This window comes from Diadema antillarum, unplaced genomic scaffold (assembly GCF_040938485.1).
Source record: "Diadema antillarum isolate AM-2024a unplaced genomic scaffold, OU_Dant_1.0 seq00000804_RagTag, whole genome shotgun sequence".
Lineage (NCBI taxonomy): Eukaryota > Metazoa > Echinodermata > Echinoidea > Diadematoida > Diadematidae > Diadema > Diadema antillarum.
The window spans coordinates 333,703-353,960 of NW_027271686.1; the positions used below are offsets into that span (position 1 = coordinate 333,703).

The 20,258-nt window shown below is 36.9% G+C and overlaps 1 long non-coding RNA gene across 1 annotated transcript in view; it reads right to left on the bottom strand.

Annotated features, from left to right (window-relative positions):
* LOC139739546 (uncharacterized) overlaps nt 1-20,258 on the bottom strand; it is a 93,195-nt gene that overhangs the window by 40,146 nt on the left and 32,791 nt on the right. Inside the window, exon 2 of the long non-coding RNA XR_011711516.1 lies at nt 10,592-10,693. This is a non-coding gene — a long non-coding RNA (uncharacterized lncRNA). The remainder of the gene's footprint in view (nt 1-10,591; nt 10,694-20,258) is intronic.

Below are 20,258 nucleotides of genomic sequence, written 5' to 3' on the forward strand. Positions count from 1 at the left end.
ATGCATCAGGAATATATCAAATCTGACTAAATTTTATCAAATATATACAAGTCCTTCTTCTTCACTTCCTTTGATACAAAGTGATTTTGAACATTTAACAAATTCATATACTTCTGCATTTTTATTGAATTCTAAAAAAACAATTTGATCAGATAATTGCCCTGTTCTATTAGACAAATGTATGCAATGCAATGAAGCAAATTCAACTACATCTGGCATAATAAAGCAGTGAAAGTTGAGAATACGATCATACTCAACATTGACTCTTCTCTTTTATAAGACTCTTGTTTCATCAAAATGATCACATTTTGCTGTTTCCAAATGGAGATCACATCATTTTGCTCTTCATTCTAAATTTGTATAGCTTGTGCAGTGGTTGATCATGAATGGTAGTATTTACTGAGTTACTGTAAAACTAGTAATTTTCTCAAACGCTTTTTACTGTGACCTCAACCAAAACCTAACTACTGTTTCCTGTCAGAAACAGGAACTGGTCATGCCAAACAATATACCAGGGTTAAATATAATTCTTTCATCATACTTGCATAAAAACTGATACTTTTAAAGCTGTCCTTGACCTCCAATTGTGCATCTTCATCATGCTTGACCTTATGTCACATATATCTTAGTATCATCAAACTGCTTGTGCCATGCTGCAACAACTTGGTTTAATATCTGCAATTCAACACTTGTATCTTAGTTCAATGTGGAATCAAATCTAAAAGTGTCTGGATAATTGTTAAGGTTAAATTCCATGCCGTATTCAATTTTACTTCTTTTACTTATTTTAGAACTGTAAAAGTTTCACTGAAAACTGAAAAAAAAAAGTTAAGTTATTTCAATGCTTCAAGTTTTCTCAGAACACAGATTATTCTCAAATGTGACAGATGCATATTACTGAGATGATATTACTGCCCCAAAGTCTCCAAATTACTTGAATGAAAATCTTTATTCCAAATTCCATCTTTAAACACAACTTCACATACAAATTCTATCCTCGGCATCAAATGATATACGAGTGAACCGCTTATTGATGCAGTGACAAGGACATAAAAAAGAGATGTAACATTTCAGTATAATCTTTCTTTTTTAATTGATAAGGGAGTTATGAAGCAGCTGCTTTGTTTGTCTAACCATTACTGTATAATTATTCCATTTCAGTTAAACTAGGGGTTGAGTTCACCCTTCACACTCCATTGAAGACTAGTCCTGAGAGTACTCAGGCAGGACGCGGTGTCTATTGGAAATGTATATTAATAGCAAAATCAGCACGTCCTCAATGGGTTAATGCTCATCATTTGCTGGATATCTGTCTTGAGCAACTTGCAAACCTGAAGTGCGGGCACCAGTTCCAGTTTCACTCTACTGCTCACAAAATATGATCATGAATACAAGATCGATGCAGTTCCACTCAACTGATTATTTGAGCGTCTTAAACGCTTAATACATAATAACTAATCATGTAATTACTCTCTGACATAAATCAACCATGCCCTGATGATTCCACTGACACTTCTGTTCTGCCAGCATTTTTTTTTTTCTATATCCTTGATATTTCTGACATATGCCTTGCTGAAAGACAGATGAAGAAAAAAAAAAGACATGAAGATTTAATATCTATAGGAGAGGTTCCACGCTCTCGCTATGATGCACAGAAGCCGCAAAGGATTGAATGTATAATGCTTCAACCAACTGTCCGAGATGTAGGAGAGAGAGAGAGAGAGCAGCAGTAATAAGAAGCTCCACTCTTACACTCGTGTGACACCGTGTATCAAATCACCTGCTTTGGGTGTCATCTGTGACACTCACACTTGCACCACTGGATTCAAGCAACCACAGAGAGACTCAAGTTTCTTTCATTTCAGCCCCCTCATTCACCATTGGTGCACTGTAGTCTCCCTCACGAATATATTACTGCAAGGTCTTCTTTTTTATACATGAATTCATTTTGTTTGAAATAATGTGAGATGTGTGAGAGATTCACAATGCAGTATTTACTGAAATCATTGCAAATCTTGTAGTCAAGATTAAGTCAAAAAATAAATCAGGATATCTACGTGAAAAAAATTAGAAAATTATATGTTACATGAATGAAGTTTCATATTAATTGTATTAGGTATTCCCGGGCCAAACTTCAAATTCTTGAATTGATTTTAGATATGATATATCTGATTTCCCTGAAATGTGTCGTTCTCACACTTATTAGTAATCCAACTTCTTAAAGTCAGGATGAACGAAGCCAAGAATATTTTGAAAAAAAAAAAACTTGATAGAAGGTATGTATCAACCTGTGTAGAGTAAATGATTTTATTCATCTATAAATGGTGAAACAATCACAACAACCAGATGACTCCTGTACACTCCACTAAAGCTTCATTTGGCAGGCATGCAAAAATGTGCAATGAGCGATAAGAAACAGCGGAACAGCTTCATGCGTGTGTGAACATAAACATTTGACTCAGAAGCTATTTCTGGATTTTGAAGGGGCACATAAGCTGGCTGGATGACATTCAATTGTCACAATAATCCTAATAACTGTCTTACTTCCTTGTATTACGTTGGAGTAGGGGTTCTCAGTTATGATTTTTTTTAATAGTTTGTTTGTTTGGGTTTTTTAAGCTTTCATTCACAGATCTCTCCCTGTGGGGCAATATCTCTTACAGAGACAGCAATCTTCTTTGCAATCACTCTTCATTCATAGCTAAATTTACTCAGTTGGAAATGAAATAGTGTAGCACTCACTTTATAGCCTGTAGTATCATAGCAGTAAAATAGTATTCTGTGAAATTATTTTCATGTTATTTATTTGAATTCTGGTGGCAAGAGCTTCAATTCAAAATAGACAACAAGCTATGAACCTATTGCTCTGACATTTACTGCCTAATGTAAAAGGACAGATTTCTATTTAAGAACATCCCCTCCCCCCTAAAAAAAAAAAGATGAATACTGATTGGTGCAGGTACCTACATGTATAGCACTGAATTGTGCTCCCATGTAGTACATATATGCCATATGTTATACAGCAGGCAGTGCTCAGCCTGTTTTACGGTTGTTGAACTTGATGCAGTGCCTGTTATCTTAATTGCACTCACTAGTGGCTAAGTATCTAATCACTGCAGATAAAACAAGGAAATTACAGTGTGCCTCTTCAGATAATGAATGAATACAGCAGAATTTCGTTCGCACCGGTGCTCACCTGATGACGACACTCATATACGCACACTGTGACTCCGTGGACAGATTTAGACCATCCTGGAATTCTTAGAAAATCAGGATTGATGGAACAAATTGTCTGAGAAATGAGCCAAGTAAACACATCCCTCAAAGAGCAATGCAAGAGAAAACGATAGAATAGGTTTGCAGTGCTTTTGAATTGTGAAAATCACAACAATTCTTAAAGCTGATTGTATTCTCTTGTCTTTTAGGGGCAGTTCCTCTTGAAACCCTTCTACAACATTTATACGATATTAAGGTTCATCTTTCTGGTTCTCTTGCTTTTACTTTGTAAATTGATTTATCTGTGTGTTAAAATTGTTCTCTTAAAATAAACTACCTAATAGGCAGATGTACAGATCAAATATATGCAAAAACATGTTGGTGATTATTTTGATGTACATGTATTTGCTGCTCTAAACTGACTGTTTGTACTGCAACAAACATAATCACCTGGAATTTTCACTAAATTTGATCAAAAACCACCACCACCACTTTCTCACAAGATGTGGTTACTATAACTCTGCTCTCATGTAAACGAACACACACATACTAACATATGTCTTGCTTATCTTGTAGAGTAATAATATGAAAGAGAAATTACTTCAAAAACTGTACTAACTACTACCTAGTTCACTCCACAGTTTGTTTGGGTTTTTGTGCAAAAAAAAAAAACAAAAAAAAAGAGTTTAACACAGGAGTCAATGGAAATTGGTGACATCAGCCATGCCATATCTATTTTTGCTCAAATGAAATTGCACAGCTGACAGCGACAGCATGCAATGGAACTTTTAACTGCATGTCACATGATGAGCAATCGACCAATCAAATAGCTACATTCTTTTTAGGTGTTGTATAATATACATTACATTGCTTTTCTACATCCCACATTTCGGTGAGTTGCATTTCATTTAGACATTATACAATCTAATATAACGAACCCTATCATGACCATTAGAGTATTATTGATACTGTATACAGGAAGGTCACCAATGATAAGGACTGACTTAATCTGAACACTGCTGTGCAAGTATAAGACGATTCTACCAGCATCCGAGTGCACATTACATACTTAAATCTAATTCTGAGCATATACTTCAGGGACGAATGTGTGTTTCATAATTTCAGAGCAGTCTTTTCAGAGATTAGAGCAACAAACCCCCTGAGCAGAGCACTATGTCTTTTGCTAGGAAGCAGAGGCCATATATATCATAATTTCCAAAGGGTATTTCTGCCAAACCTTGAAAAAAAGGAAGCTTATGATCAATCATCTGAAGTTGAGTTATTCATGCTTTCACACAGAGTGTACCATCCTAATGAGAAAGTACCCACATTGAGATGGGATAATGTTGTATAATATAGTCAATCTAGAGTGACAGATTCACATCACTAAATTACAATACAAAATAGTACTTCTGCCGCTTGCTTCCTTCTGCCACATTTGTCCACTGCTCTCCATTTTCATTTGCATCATCTGCCACATGGCATCCCTGAGAGGGGGAAAAAAAAGAGAAGATCCTACCCCCCCCCCCTTGCCAGATGCAAGGTGTATTGTATTGACAGAAGCGTTTCCAAAAGTCAAGGATGGATTTGATTCTCCCGAGTTCAGCTCAGAGGAAGGATGACAAAACGTCACGACGACTCCCAGGTGAAAATCCACCATTTTTGCTTGCTGTCAATAAACTGCCAACCAAGCAATGCTTTTTAAATCTATTCCTGCAAAGTGCAGCAGCTTCAACTACAGTAGTCTCTGCATAATCAGGTAGTGTCGGGCAGAGCATAATACCAAATCAAGTAGTGTACCTGATTTACCCAAGAGCATGTTTCATTCATGTCATGGAAACCACACACTTATGATGGACTTATGTATCTGTACCATAAACATAACACGGAACGTCACTATACAAGTGTCATTCACACAGACAAAATAGCAGCATGCATCTAAATACCGCTATTTTTTGCACCCATCACAGTCAGATGAACAGAAATATTCCACTAATTGCGTATCACTGTCAACCAAACTGCGCATACTCAAAATCTAACGAAATGGTAACCCTTGCCCTTCTGTTCATGCGCTGTTGCGATGTATATTTTGGATGATTTGTGTGGTGGTGCTGCATGGGTTTTTACATGGCATACAGAAATGTGTGTCAATGCTGTAGTGATATAGGAAATTAATTGTACACTGCATATTTAACACATTCAAACTTGAAAAGGAAAGAGCTCTATTTCCTCTTAGCACCTGAGTTCCATCAATATTTACAACCATTTCACAAATTTTCTACAGGAAACTACGAAAAGAGATCAGATTTGTCTGGAAAATGTCTACCCACTTAACCAAAATGCGTACTCAACTATCAGGTTAAGTATACCATGCATGAACGTCAATTAAGTAGAGTTCTCATTACAGTGGTACCCCATTATGCACACAATACTGTTTTTGAGTCACATTCACCACTTGGGTGCAGGTTATGCTGCGTTTACACCATGTTCCCAGCGGCCATGGCAGCCCCGTTTGCCCGCTCCGTAGTGAGCCGTCCGTAGATGGAAGTTCTCCTGTTTTTTCCCCTACGTATTCTAGTCTTATTTGTTCCAGTCCTCACTACGGTGAACATGTACAGCTATCAGACGTCAGTCTCATGGCGTCTGGTCAGGCTAGGCTACACAATACTTTCTGTCACGTCTCACTACAGACCGCCTCCAAGTTTTGTTACAGCCTATTACGTGCTGTCACGATTTATTGCGTTCACCCCGTTTTATTCCAGCCTACCAGGTTTCTCATTAGCACCAGGACTGGCCATGGCAAATTTTTTAGAATCTGACACAGCAACTACGGCAATCACAGTCTGTCACGTTTGCCAATCCCGTCCCACCACGTTGTCACACGTCCATCCCGTTTTGCCCATGGTGGCCTGGGCCGTGACTGCCGTAGAACATGGTGTAAATGCAGCATTTCGCATTCAAGTTTAAAATGCCACACCCTGCACATTTTAAAACATGCATACAACATGTTTTACTACTTGGGTTTTCCATTCTGGAAAACAAAACAAAACAAAACATTATGTGTGTGTGTGTGTTTGCTTAATCACACCCAGAATGACAATGACATGAACTAGTTCACTGAAATGCTGATCTGTGAATTTGGAGTACGGTACAAATAATTTGAATGCACCCTTAGTACAACAAATCAGTGTTATGTTACCGCGCATGCCAAGCAGTCCACAAAAAAAATAACAAAAAAAATTGGTTCAAAATGATTCCAGCTTTTTTTCTCTTTCAGTAGTTCCCTTTTGCTTATTTTTGTACTTCAGTTTCCTATCGCTCGAATAAAAACAGAAAAAAACACACAACCCTTTCGCCTCAATTCCAGGCTTTTATTTCCTGCATGATATTCGGAGTATTACCGACATGCTCTTACACAAATTAGGTTTGCAAAGGGAGGGGAGTTGTTGTAATGCACTAAGTATCCATTACCAACACCGACACTACCTCTCCACTGAGCCTGAAATGTCAACACCATCTCTCATTCATTTTCCTTTCTTTGTTTTTCTTTGTTTTTTCTGCTTTTTCATTTCTTTTCCCTTCTTTTTTTTTTGGTAGGGGTTGAGTGGAAAAGCGAGAAGGCAATTGTATTTATTTTTACCTCTGAAACCTAAATGAGAGTTGTCATGCTTTGGAAGAAAGGGGGAAATTTCATCTTGACACCGCTGTGTTTATTTGAGTTGCTTCTATTTGTATAAAGTTGTCATCCTCCGTGATATGATGATAACACTCACCTTTTCCTCTCCTTTTTTTTTTTCTCCCGCACAATGCAATGTAACCCCCTTTTCACACATCAGAGATGTACACACCAACTTCGGTTGCTCACACTTCAAGTATGCACCTTGGTGACATTGCAATTCCATGCTATGTTAAAGTTGGCTTTAGATACTAAATGGAATCTTTTAGGAAGTAAAAATTGGTAAAACTATTAGAATGCCAATAAGCCAAATCTACAGAAGAAAATAACATAAAAAGATAGAAATTTAAATCAAATTAGACTGGAAGTCAGAAACTGACAGTATTGTAAGGTTTTAAACTTTGTCATGAAACAGCTGTTAGCAGCAATAACACAAAAAAATACTGTAAAGTGAGGAATGTTTGTGTGCATTTTAATTATGTACACTATATGCATTGAATGCCAGTGGCAATTTGCGAAAATTTCATGCCGCGAAAAAGGCCGTTGGCTCCAATTTGTGACAATTTCATTCCGTGAATATATAATGTTTTACAGTACTGTATACGCCATATATTTCGCTAGTCTAAATTTTCACGAATCGGGAATTCCTGACGATTTCGTGAGTGGTTATATTCGCGATCATGCAGTCCTGTACTGAATGGAGAAAAAATACAGGCGTACGTAACATTCACATCGGGATCAGAGTCAATATTTTCGCATGTCTTTAATTTCGTGAATAGCACCCGACTTGCGAAATTCGCGAAAATAAAAACCTCGCGAAATATTCGGCGTATACAGTATATGAGTTGATTATAGTGTGACCTCACCAATATCCAAATGACCTGCTCACTAATGAATTTCCTTTTTCACATCAAATCAAGAAGAGACACACGTATACACCTTTGCATCAAAGCCTTGATGTGATGAATGAAATATCCACGATGATATTTATGTAGGACGGTGACATGACAATGTTTGCTCCTGCGACAATTGCTCTGGTCTTATTTTCTCCAAGGACTTAGGGCTAGGGTTGGGGTTGTGGTAGAGTTTTAGGTTTAGTGTGATGTGAGAATTAGGATTAGGGTTAGGGTTATGTTTGTGGGTAGAATTTATGCTTGGCTTAGCATGCACATATTTCATAGGAGCAACTGTCACAGGAGCATGTCATAGAACTATGTATAGGACAGACAGTATAGTTCTCCATAATTCTCTTCAGGAAAGTCAAATCAGATATATGAGGCATTCATTTTTATCACTCCTCATGACAATGATATATGGTTTGGTATGCAACATATATGCCAGCTCTCACTCAAAGTTTGCAATCTGCCTCTCCTGAGGAGGTTTTTCATTATTGCCACCTGGATACCGAAACACCTGTGTTGGTGTCATGCATTTCAGACCTCACTTGAGTGCACAGGGTTTCAGCAGTACTGATTTAGCAGCACAAGTTCAAACATAATATGTGAAGTGCAGTGTAGTCATTTTGCGAGCAGAGCATGAGCCTAACACATCAGTGGTAAAATCATTGTGTCATGTCCACTACTAGCATATATGCCAAAGAGACCTTGGTTCCATATCACTAATGGATCATGCCAACAACAAAGGGATCAAATGAAAGAGAAGTTTTCATCCCATTTCATGAAATACTACAAAATGCAATAATGAATAATTATGCATAAAAAATAACAACATAATGCCAAACTACATAATATGGTTCTTTAACTTGATGGGTCAATTTGTCATTTCTAACTCCACAGCAAACAGGAGAAACAATGATGACGAGTGATGAATAATGTCATTACACTTCAAAACTATTTGAAGACTACAGAGCAGCAAAGCAACAAAATCATGTTTCCCAGTCGATTTTTGGTGTGCATGTGTGTGTGTGTGTGTGTATGTGTGTGTGTGTGTGGGGGGGGGGGGGGGGGGGAGTGCCGGTGTCTTTCTTCTTCAGTTTCTAACTTTTATACCATTAATCATTAGTTGCTATTCCATCTTCCCTTCTTCTCAAACATTGGTTTCTTTCATTTAATAAGTACCGGTACTCAAGTTTTGGTCAAAGCCTTTGGAGCTTGCACAGATCTGCAAAGTATTCCATGCTAATGCACAGCAGTACAGAACAATCATCTATAATGTTCATCAAAATCCTAAATTAATCAGATGAAGTTGAAGTCTTGTACCATCATAACCATGACACCATGCTTTGTCCATCACTTTGATTAAATGAGGTTAAATCCTCAAGTCATACTCACAATTATACCAACTGTTACGATGTTTGAATCAAAAGGAATCTTTCAGTTTATGGACCTGTGAAAAATTTTTGTTTCTTTTTCTTTCCGAAGACAAGTCAGGAAAAAGTATGACGTCAGTAGCCGTAGCAGTAGCTGGCAATTTATGTAATGTGAGTTAAAGCTGAATAAATACACGGTATCGTCATCTCAGAAGCACCACATACATTAGCAATCAAGTGCTTTTGTCCAATCAACATAACATTAATTTACATATGATGGCCCAAGCATGTTTGTACTATCTTTAAAACTACATTCAGGGCACAGAAATGAAAATTTCAAAGAAAACGACTTGATAAATGCATGTGATTGATTTTCTTTGTGCAATAGCTGAAGGCATATAAGGGTATGCAAAACACAAACAAAAAATATTTTACAAAATATCAGAGAAACTATAATGACAAATTGCTTTCCATATCGCCGGTGATGCAATGCCAATATTGATTTCATGGTGAGATAGTAACATTTCATATGAATAGAAAAAAAAAGTGTGATGCTGTTGGCAAATACATAATGAATTACATGTTCACGTTTATGGAATCTAAAAATAAAGCATAAAGCTTTCACCAGCTCAACAAATTGCAACATAGCAATCACAGCAAAGTATAATAATTATGTGGTATATATGTAAATTTTGCAAGTTAAAATATGTGTATGTTAAGAATTCAGGGCAAAGCAGGGCAACAATCCCTTATGTTGGATCATACTTCATTTTAGCAATTATCATGCCATGAAGCTATGTCAAAAGAAAAAAAAAAGATATAAAGGAAGAATACATCTTTTCCTGGAGACAGTTGCATGGACCGCATTACCTGGTTCAGAGATTACATGCCCAGATTATGAGCATTACAAGTGTTTTGCTAAATGCATCACTTTCTAAATTGACTCGAGAGGTAGTTGTGGCCTAATTGGTATATCCTTCCCGCTCATTCTATTTATAGGGCTGTCACTTGTCCTTTTTTTTTTTTCATTCCACGAGCATTGGGTAATCTGTCAATCCACTAAGCCCCAAGATGATAGCTCCTTCCGGATTGCCATTCCACTCAAATCCAAGTTACCAAGCAGGCGACAGCGGTTGCAATAGAGCGAAGCGCATTTACAGGGGGGAAAAAAATCAAGTAAGGCGTCATTTGCATTTTGATATGTGCTTCATATCTGGCAGCAGGAGCAGAAGGTGAATATTACACTTCACTGTCTATTAAACATGAAAAGGGATATACATAATTCCATATATAATTTGTGTGTCTCTGTATGTACATCAACAACTTATCTTCATACCAAAGCTCTTACAATCTGACCAGTGTAATTAAAGCACTGAGATCATTTAAAGCAAAATGTGGGTTGCATTAACATTTCATATGCGTCAACTCACCTGCAATGAATGCAATGCATTTCAACGTGGCACTCAGTTTTTGGATCAAAAGCACATATTGTTCCCTTTAGATCCAGTAAATCCCTTTAAGATGGCACAGATCTGTGGGATGGGAAAAAATATGGCAGAAGAACCAATAGAGTCAATATTTCACATGCTCACCTACAAAGCTATAACATTCAAAAGCATTAAAAAACAGCAAACCCAATCAAATTACTGTTCACGGAACACATGTGACCTGGTAGACAGGAAACAATAAGTGTATCATCTAAGGTGTTATGGCTAGATTTTAAATAGCTTGGATTACTATTGTTGTCATGTAATTCACATGCATAACTCACATCACGAAGAACCCACAAGTAGGATTGAAAGTATTTGAAAAAAAAAGTGATAATCCAATACAAATAAGTCTTGAGAGTTTAGAATTCCATTACCCCCTTCCTTTCTTTTTTTTTTTTTCTTCTTTCTATTCAACACACAATTCTAGATGTGGAAATATAGAGGGCCTTTCATTGCAGCCAGACATTTTTGCATGATATCAATGTACAACTGCCTCCCTAGTCGGGTCTGACACCTTGCAGGTTCTTACAATATTCACATCTATACTCTATTTGTAGCAACTAGCATCAATATTATATCAATAAAATGGAGACAAAAATGTCAAAGGTAAGTCTTAAATCAACTTGATATGCATGCATTGGTAATATTTATATCATTAGCATCACTTTTGTCTTCTTAAAAGTTCAAAATGAAATGTACAATATTATTCTCTGCACTAGGTGGCAAATCTGAGTGTAATATCCACCAAGTGTCAAAAGCAATGCTTTACATGCTGAAAAAAAATATCAACACACAAATAAAGCATGTTCAAGTGGTATTTTCTTGTTCAGTATTTCCGGGATGTTTTTTTTTTTTCTTTTCTATTGACAGCTAGATGAACATCATCCCCCCTTTTTTTTTTCTATCCTAGAGGTTTTCAATTGTGTCTCAGCTGTAAAGCTAATTGACTTTTTTTTTCATTTTTAATTCATACCCCATTCTTTACAATCTTCCCTGATATTGCTCACCATACATGCACCATTCGGTGAGTCCTCTCTCACCGCTATTACCAAAAGCCTTAAAAATCATTAGTCCCAGGCTAGAGAATGCAAGTTGGCTATGAATATCAAGGTCATCAATCTGATGAATGGATCAATCCCTAATCAACATTTGCTAATGAGAAGGGGCTAAAGAATGAGTGGGGGGGGGGGGCGGACGCAGAAGCAACTTAAAGGAAAGTGATAAAGAGCAATCCTCATCTCTCGAGTGCAGATGACAAGGTGTTAATGTGTTTGCCAAAGGATCTTTACTTTCATCCGGGAGTGGAGAAATCAATCATTGGGCATCATCTGAACTGTGACAAGCACTTCCATTGTTGGTCTTCACATCAATCTCATCAACTTTGCCTGGAACTGGCAACAAAACCCACACCATACTTGTTTCTCATTCATGATCATCTTGTATCCCGAAGTTCGACACATAAACACAAGAGAAAAACCTCTAATTAGGCAAAACAAAAAGATTTGATATAGTCTGCTATTATTATAATTTTCTTTTGTGGTACAGAAAGTCTTGGCAATGGTTGTGATTGCTTTGTCCCTGCCTGGACTGAAATTAGAATGAATTATAAGAGCCTCTAGCTACCTCCTGATAATTAACCAAATTCTACGCATACATCCTCATACATGCCTAAAACAAGTTAATAATGAAGACACAAAGATATGGTCTCCATCTCATAGATTATCTAAAGACTTTTTTTTTCTCAAGCAAATAACATGTTATTTAGCTTTATCAGTGCTCCAGTCTGATGAGCTGCTTTCTCTTACAGGGTGTCATGTGGTCTCTCTAATCAGGAAACGACATAAAAATGAATTGATGCACAGGAAGCGTTTTGTCAACTTGGACAAAGCAATGTTCAAAGTTACACACATATCATCACAAGAGCATTTCCTCCTTTGAGAGCATCTATTGTGTCAAAAAGAGAGTACAACAACCACAACACAATTAATTTGTACTTGCACTGCTGCAAAGGGTCAAACAAACTACATCTTTCTGTAATGCATCATACCGAGAGAGTCAGAAAAAAATAAAACGGGGCAATATTTCTTTAACATTCTCCATCAGTAATGCGTCCATAGGCATTCCATACACCGACGATCATCTTAAGGTACAAAGAAGTTGCTTTTGTTTGTTGTGTTTAAGATCGATACTATGTTATATGTAAAATTTGATAGATACAAGAGGTGCATGTTTGTCCAAGAAATGTATGTGAGACCGCATTTATGGCATAGTGTGGCTGAGATGGCAGGGCCACATTTCAGCAAACGAATACTTCCCATCCATGCACATTGACATACATGTATCTTTCTCTCTTCAATATATTTCCCCATAGTTCCTCCGAAAAAGTCACCGCATTCTCGATAATCCCCATTGGTTGTGGACAAATCCCGTACTGTGGCAGAGACGTATGACCGGGGCGTGGAGGGTTCAACGTAGGAAGCCACCCTAGCAGGAATGAGGCAGACGAATGAGCGTAATGGACAGTGTTTATTGGGGGGTCCGACAGACAGCTCTCACTACAGACCTTAATGCAGGGAGGCGGTTAGGCACACACACATACTCATCCATCAAAACATCTCATTCTCTCCTCTCCATCTTCCGACCTCTCTTTCTGTCTGTCTTCTCCTCTTCTCTCTCTCTCTCTATCTTTCTATTTGTCAATCTCACCTGTCTATCTGTCTAACTTTCTACTTGCCTGTTTAGCTCTCAGTCAGTTTATCTATCACTCTAACTATTCATCTATCTTCCTTTTCATCAATGTCTGTTTGGTTCTCTGCTTCCTTATTTATCTGTTTATCTGTCTATCCATCCATCTATCTACCTATCTCTTTCAATCTATCTATATATTTATAGATTTGCTTTCTTCATTTGAAGAAAACTTCTGATGTTTTGTGAATCCCTTTTCAGCATACTGCTAAACAATTATTTCCTTTAAATCTTTTCAGAGTTATAATTTATCACAGCTGCTCATAAACAGAATATCCTGAGTATAGTATGTTTGCTTTCGAACACGCACAGCAATATTTGATGGTAATTCATTTTTTTTTTCAGCAAAGATTGTCATAAATATACAATGCAAAAAGAAAAGAAAAATAACTGTGTCAGAAAAAGAAAAATAACTGTGTCAGAAAAAGAAAAATGTAAATAAAGTAGTGCATAAATATTATGCACGTCATATTCAATGTTGAGAAACCCTGTCAATATCAAATGGGTAATCTGGAATGAAGAACAGAATATGCTGACATTTTCAGGTTCAAGTTCACTCAGAGCACAAAGAGGCTGCAAGATTACAACAAGAGTAGCAGACTCCCATCCACAACCCATACAAGAAATATCAACTTTGGGAAAGATATGCAGTTATTGTTAGCTTGTTGGCTGTTTTGTTAAATTATTTCAGCAACAACATGAATTATTCCACTTGCATAGGAAATGTGACAAGCAGTATTTTTTAATTCATAAAAAAAGAAGAAGAAAGAGGAGAATCTGATTGAAAAATGGAATACGCAAAAATAAAACAAAAGAGGATTGTTCCTTCTGCATATTAAATTGAAGAGGGATTCATCACATATTCAAAGAACAAAGCCTCCAATCACATGATAATCATATACTATCGAATGTTAGGATCTTACACATGTTGACTTGTGTTCATTCATGATACCCTCAATATCACTTATGTGGCAAAATGAACATCTGAATAGGATTGTTGCATATCTAAAATAATTTTTCTATTATTTTCTTCAGATTACTTGGATATTCCCACAAAATCCTTCCAAACCAGGATTCTGCCACTGACATCATTTGTCAATCATTGGTAGTAATATGATTAACAACAGATATTGGATTGTATCTTTTCCTAGACTGAGCATAACTTGCATGTTTGCATGTTACTAATAAGTTTTAAAAACTTAGATATTGCATGGAAACATGCAACTTGAGCATTTTTCAAAAGTAACAAAGATTCAGAAGAATTACAAAAGGGCTATACACTGACTTTTAGGCATTGAAGACACATATTCCCCCCAAAATTCAAATACACCACCATTGATCAGACATGCTATAGTTCACAATCTCCACAGGAGTTAGTATATAAATCAGAATGCAGCCAGGAGTCTCCCAGGGTGAGGTCTACCCTTTAAATGCATTACATTTCAAATAAATTTGCAGACAACCCAGTGTGTCTGATGACGTCACAGCTATGCCCTGTCACGCTGTAATAGCGGTTATGTTTTCCATTTTAACGGCCGTTATTAATGGCAATAACATTCTGGGGCAGCTGGCATTTTCCTGCCGACTGCTTTTAACGCACCCCTACACCTTCCACAACTTCTGCAGAGTCGCTACAGTAGAATGGTACTATGCTGAATCATTTCCCCAAAGTTTTTTCTTGTCTTGGTTGAAGAAGGGGAAGCATTTCTCCTCTTTCTATAATTGCCAAAGCAGAGATGGCAACATTTCAGAGTAAGTTTTAATGATGGTATCACGGTAGCTCTCAAATACAAAGTCTCAAGTCTTGAAGACCAACATGGTTTTGGTAGGGGACAAGCAGTGACTCAAATAAAAGCCACAACAAAATTTAGAAGGCTCTTTTGGGGAAAGTATACATTGTATCATAAAATATTCTTGTAATTCCCCTGACATGATCATGTTTTACTCCAAAGCAAAGAAAGAAAGAAAGAAAGTGATATGATCACTCAAGTTAATGTCATATATCATGACTATGAAATGAATGGGACTTTTTACAACATGATTCGCTACTTTGATTTTTATCAATCTTGGTTTAAAGGAACTGTACAGTACTGGTTGAGGTGGGGATTCATGTTTTGAACATTCTTAAGAGATAATGAGAAATCTCTTATGAAATATGAAAGGGCATGTAATTTTAAGAAGGATTCAACATTTATTTGATGAAAATTGGTTTTCAAGTGGCTGAGATATCCCAAAAAATGATAATAATAAAAGGCGACAGGCCACAACTTTATTAGGATCTCATTGTTTCACCTTGTTTTTGGATATCTCAGCCATTTCAAAACCAATTTTCATCAAATAAACTTTTGATACCCCTTAGAATTGCATGCTCTTTGACATCTCATAGAATGGTTTCTGAATATCTCGCAAAACATTAAAAGCTAAATCCTCACCTTGATCAAAACTGTACACACCCTTTAATATCCTAAACATAATCAGCTTTTTAGCAAAGGAAGGATGTAGCTACAAAAGAATAACTATTATTTGTTTTCTCTCTTTCTGATCCCTCCCCTTTTCTCTCTCCCTCCCTCTATCAACATTTCTCTTGGGATATACAACGTCACCGTTTGGTGTCAGAGGAATGGAAGGAAATTCTTCTCAAACAGGTTTTGTTTTATGCCAAAATCTCTGGAAATACAGCAATTCATATGGATATTACTACTTCGATGATTTTTTTTTTAATTTTTTTAATCTATTTTTTTATTTCTTTATTTTTTAAAGATTTCTCTAAAATTGCACTGAATGTTGTTCAGATATCATGTGAGATCATTTTTTTTTTTCCTTTTTAATCTGAGGAGGCTTACCAAAAGATGAAAACAGGTACACATATAGGTACTGGCAGGTACAATCAGCATAAAAGGTTTTCAAGACTCCACAATGCATTTTAAAAAATTCTCAAAGATAACTACGAGTATATGGCAGTATGTACACTGCTCAAATGCTGTTTGAATGTGCTTGCACACCCAAATGCATTAGGACTGCTTGCCAAAAAAAAAAGCACCCAAAACAAAGAAGTGGAAATCAAGCCATGCAGTCAGAGATGATGAAATTAATTTGATTGCATTCTGCATGGGCGGGGCACACAGCTGAGCTGCTTTTAGCCTGAAATATTCCTTCCATTGTGGACATGTATACTTTTGCTGATAATTGAAACAGCCAGACTTGACGGCAAATTAAGTTTATTGGAGACCAAATCAAGATGTAGACTTGACTGAAATTTCAAGGGTGCTTGTAAATTGGATGATTCAGAATCTCTATACTGTGCTGGAGCATGACAGAATACATTCCCCAAATGATAACAACCACACAACAAACATGATTACATGAGCATTGCTGTTTAAATTTGAGTTTTGCAGCCAATTTTAGTGTGCAATCTTACTGCAATTTATCAACAAGAATGTGTATGTAAGCTTTATTTTAGGGTGGCACTCACAGCCAATTCTAAATCTATTGATTTTTCCCCCAAATGCCACTTATCTGCAAATCTTGAAATGCATTACAACAAAAAAATGAATGATAAGTTCTGACCTGACAGCTGGTAAAGTTACACTTCTCAACACTATCATATGAGAGCAGGAATGGTGAAACCTTGCAGTTGTTGTCATGGCAACTGCTACAGTAGTTATTGTCTGAAGAAGTCTTCCCTTCTCACTGGGCCAATTAACAGTGATAAATATCAAAAGATCAAGTATATTCAGAAACCTCTGGCATGCTTCCACAGCCAGCAAGGAAAATAAGGTATATTTTTTCATCTCCTTTGAACATGCTGGCATAATAACAGTCATAGTAACTATCTAGGAATGCTACTTCTCTGATATCACGGTATAATTTCAGTCTTTTCTGCAGTTCTGTTTTGTGAGGTTTTCTTTACATGCCATGCTACCAGCAGAAATATTTGTGGGCTTATCACAAGATGTGAAATTGCAATTTGAATACACCTTGACACAATTCCTGAGGAAAAATCAATGTCATACAAGGTTAGCTGTATGAGCATTCATGATCCTCATTCCTATCCAATCTTCTACTGATCATACCCACCCTCCCCCCTCCCAACAAAAGTAAGCAATAGAGTGCAACAAATAAATGAAACTGACAATGTTTTGAGGTTGAAGTAGTGAAGTAGAGGTGTAACTGGAAACATATACTGTAACATTTACTCTCATCAGGATTATTTCAATGCATATTGTGTACTCATAATTTGATGACCCTGTGAAATCAACATGTTATTGATTGCATATCCCAACATCCTTCAGATTCCCCCCCCCACACCACACACACACACACACACACACACACACACACACACACACACACACACACACGTACATACACATACAGACACTAAAAATTTTACTGATCACATAATGAAAAACAAGTGAAAATATGTGCTGGTTCCAAATTAACATGCTTCTTCAGTTGACACATAGCTTATAATCAAATACGCAATAGATTATATTTTGTATTGTTGCTGCATTGTGTACTGCACTTCAAGGCTTGTCCCTGTCAGAACAAATATATCATCTATTCAATTCTCTATCTGAATACCTGTTTATGTGATAACTGTGTATTGTTGATAAGAAAAACAAAGGGTTTTGAGGGACTCAGCAATTTATAGCATATGTGTAAACAGTATGTTGTTTCTGAGGCACATTATCTGTGAACTGTTAATGGATTCATGGACTCCTGTTTGCCATGTTAAAGGGATCATATAGTTTTGGTCAAGACCTAACTTCTGGTTTCTACCATTATTTGGTGAGATAAGGAGAAACCTCTTCCGAAATATGAAAGAGCATGATATTCCAAGAGGGATTCAATGTTTATTTGATGAAAATTGGTTTTGAAATGGCTGAGATATCCAAAACAGAGCAATTCTAATAAAAGGTGGGACCCTCCTTTGATTAGATTGCCTTGTTTTACTTTGTTTTTTAATATCTCTGCCATTCCACAACCGATTTTCATCTCATAAAGTTTGAATTCTTCTTAGAATGGTATATTCTGTATTATTTCATAAGTGGTTTTTGGTATCTCACAAAAAGTTAAAACCCAATCCTCATCTCCACCAATACTATGAGGGAAAGGAGCTGATGGGTTACATTGTATGCTGTCAATGCAACCACTAGCAATGAGGGTGTGACTGGTTATCATGCAGCGATTGACTGCTGGAATTAGGTATCAGTTGGCAGACTTATGATATCTGTAGGCAGCTGGAAAAAAAAGCCAATAACCCAAATCATCATCCCAAACTTTATCAACCCGTTGAGGACGAGTCCCGCGTATACTCGGGCAAGTGTCTATGGGAAATGCGTGTTGTAGCAAAATCAGCCCGTCCTCAACGGGTTAAAGAAACATTTCCTTGTTTTGTTTTATGGCACGTTGGATATGGCACTGCAATATTTCCTGATGGGACCGTCTGAGAGCAAAGATATGTCCCAAGATAAAATTCTCACTTATCTTCTTGTAGGAACTTAATACACAGACTGCAATCATTTCTCACTGACAGAACTAACCATTGGACAAGACTGGCAACACGTAAGCTCTCATAAATGCACATGTGGTCTAATGAACTTAAAAGGCAACTACGACCATAATGGCATGTAAAATGTCATCTATCACACTTCACATTGAACATGAAAGAGACAAAATTACCCACTGATGAATTTCTTTGTTTTATTTCATTATTTACAGAGGGAGCCTAATGAGCTGAGGCAGAGTGATAATGGGCTTATTTGTAGTTGGCTGTTTGATAGATCTTGTGGCTTATTATCAATGCAGACTGGTTAATATCCCATCATATGCAAGAACTTATGAGTGAGCCAAATAATGGTTCTAAACCTGAGAGGTTTAAATGACAAGGCATGTCTTTCCAAGCATGTCTTCAGATTATCTTTCCTAGTTTGCACTTCATCAAAACTTATTTAGATTTAAGGAAAGTATGTAACATACACACACTTTCACATAATGACATATGATTGTTTTAGAGCTACCCTGGTGCATAATTTCAAACACAACAAAAAAAAGTAGAAATTACGCGGTGCGTAATATATGTCCCCGCCGGAAGTAGCATTTAGTAGCAAAATGTACAATATAGGTAAAAAGATGAAGGTCAAAGGTCAAAGAAGTCAAAGGTCAAAATTCTATGTAGAAGTTTTGAAGCCCTCACCTAGTGCCATCACATAAAGCAAACGGAATCGAAATCGGGTTAGAAATGGCGAAGGAGTAGCATTTTGTAGCCAATGTACAATATAGGTAAATAAAATCAAGGTCAAAGGTCAAAGAAGTCAAAGGTCAAAATTCTGTGTAGAAGTTTTGAAGCCCTCACCTAGTGCCATCACTTAAAGCAAACGGAATTGAAATCGGGTTACAAATGGCAAAGGAGTAGCATTTTGTAGCAAAATGTACAATATAGGTCAAAAATCAAGGTCAAAGGTCAAAGAAGTCAAAGCTCAAAATTCTGTGTAGAAGTTTTGAAGCCCTCACCTAGTGCCATCACATAAAGCAAACGGAATCGAAATCGGGTTAGAAATGGCGCAGGAGTAGCATTTTGTAGCCAATGTACAATATAGGTCAAAAATCAAGGTCAAAGGTCAAAGAAGTCAAAGGTCAAAATTCTGTGTAGAAGTTTTGAAGCCCTCACCTAGTGCCATCACTTAAAGCAAACGGAATCGAAATCGGGTTACAAATGGCAAAGGAGTAGCATTTTGTAGCAAAATGTACAATATAGGTCAAAAATCAAGGTCAAAGGTCAAAGAAGTCAAAGGTCAAAATTCTGTGTAGAGGTTTTGAAGCCCTCACCTAGTGCCATCATATAAAGCAAACGGAATCA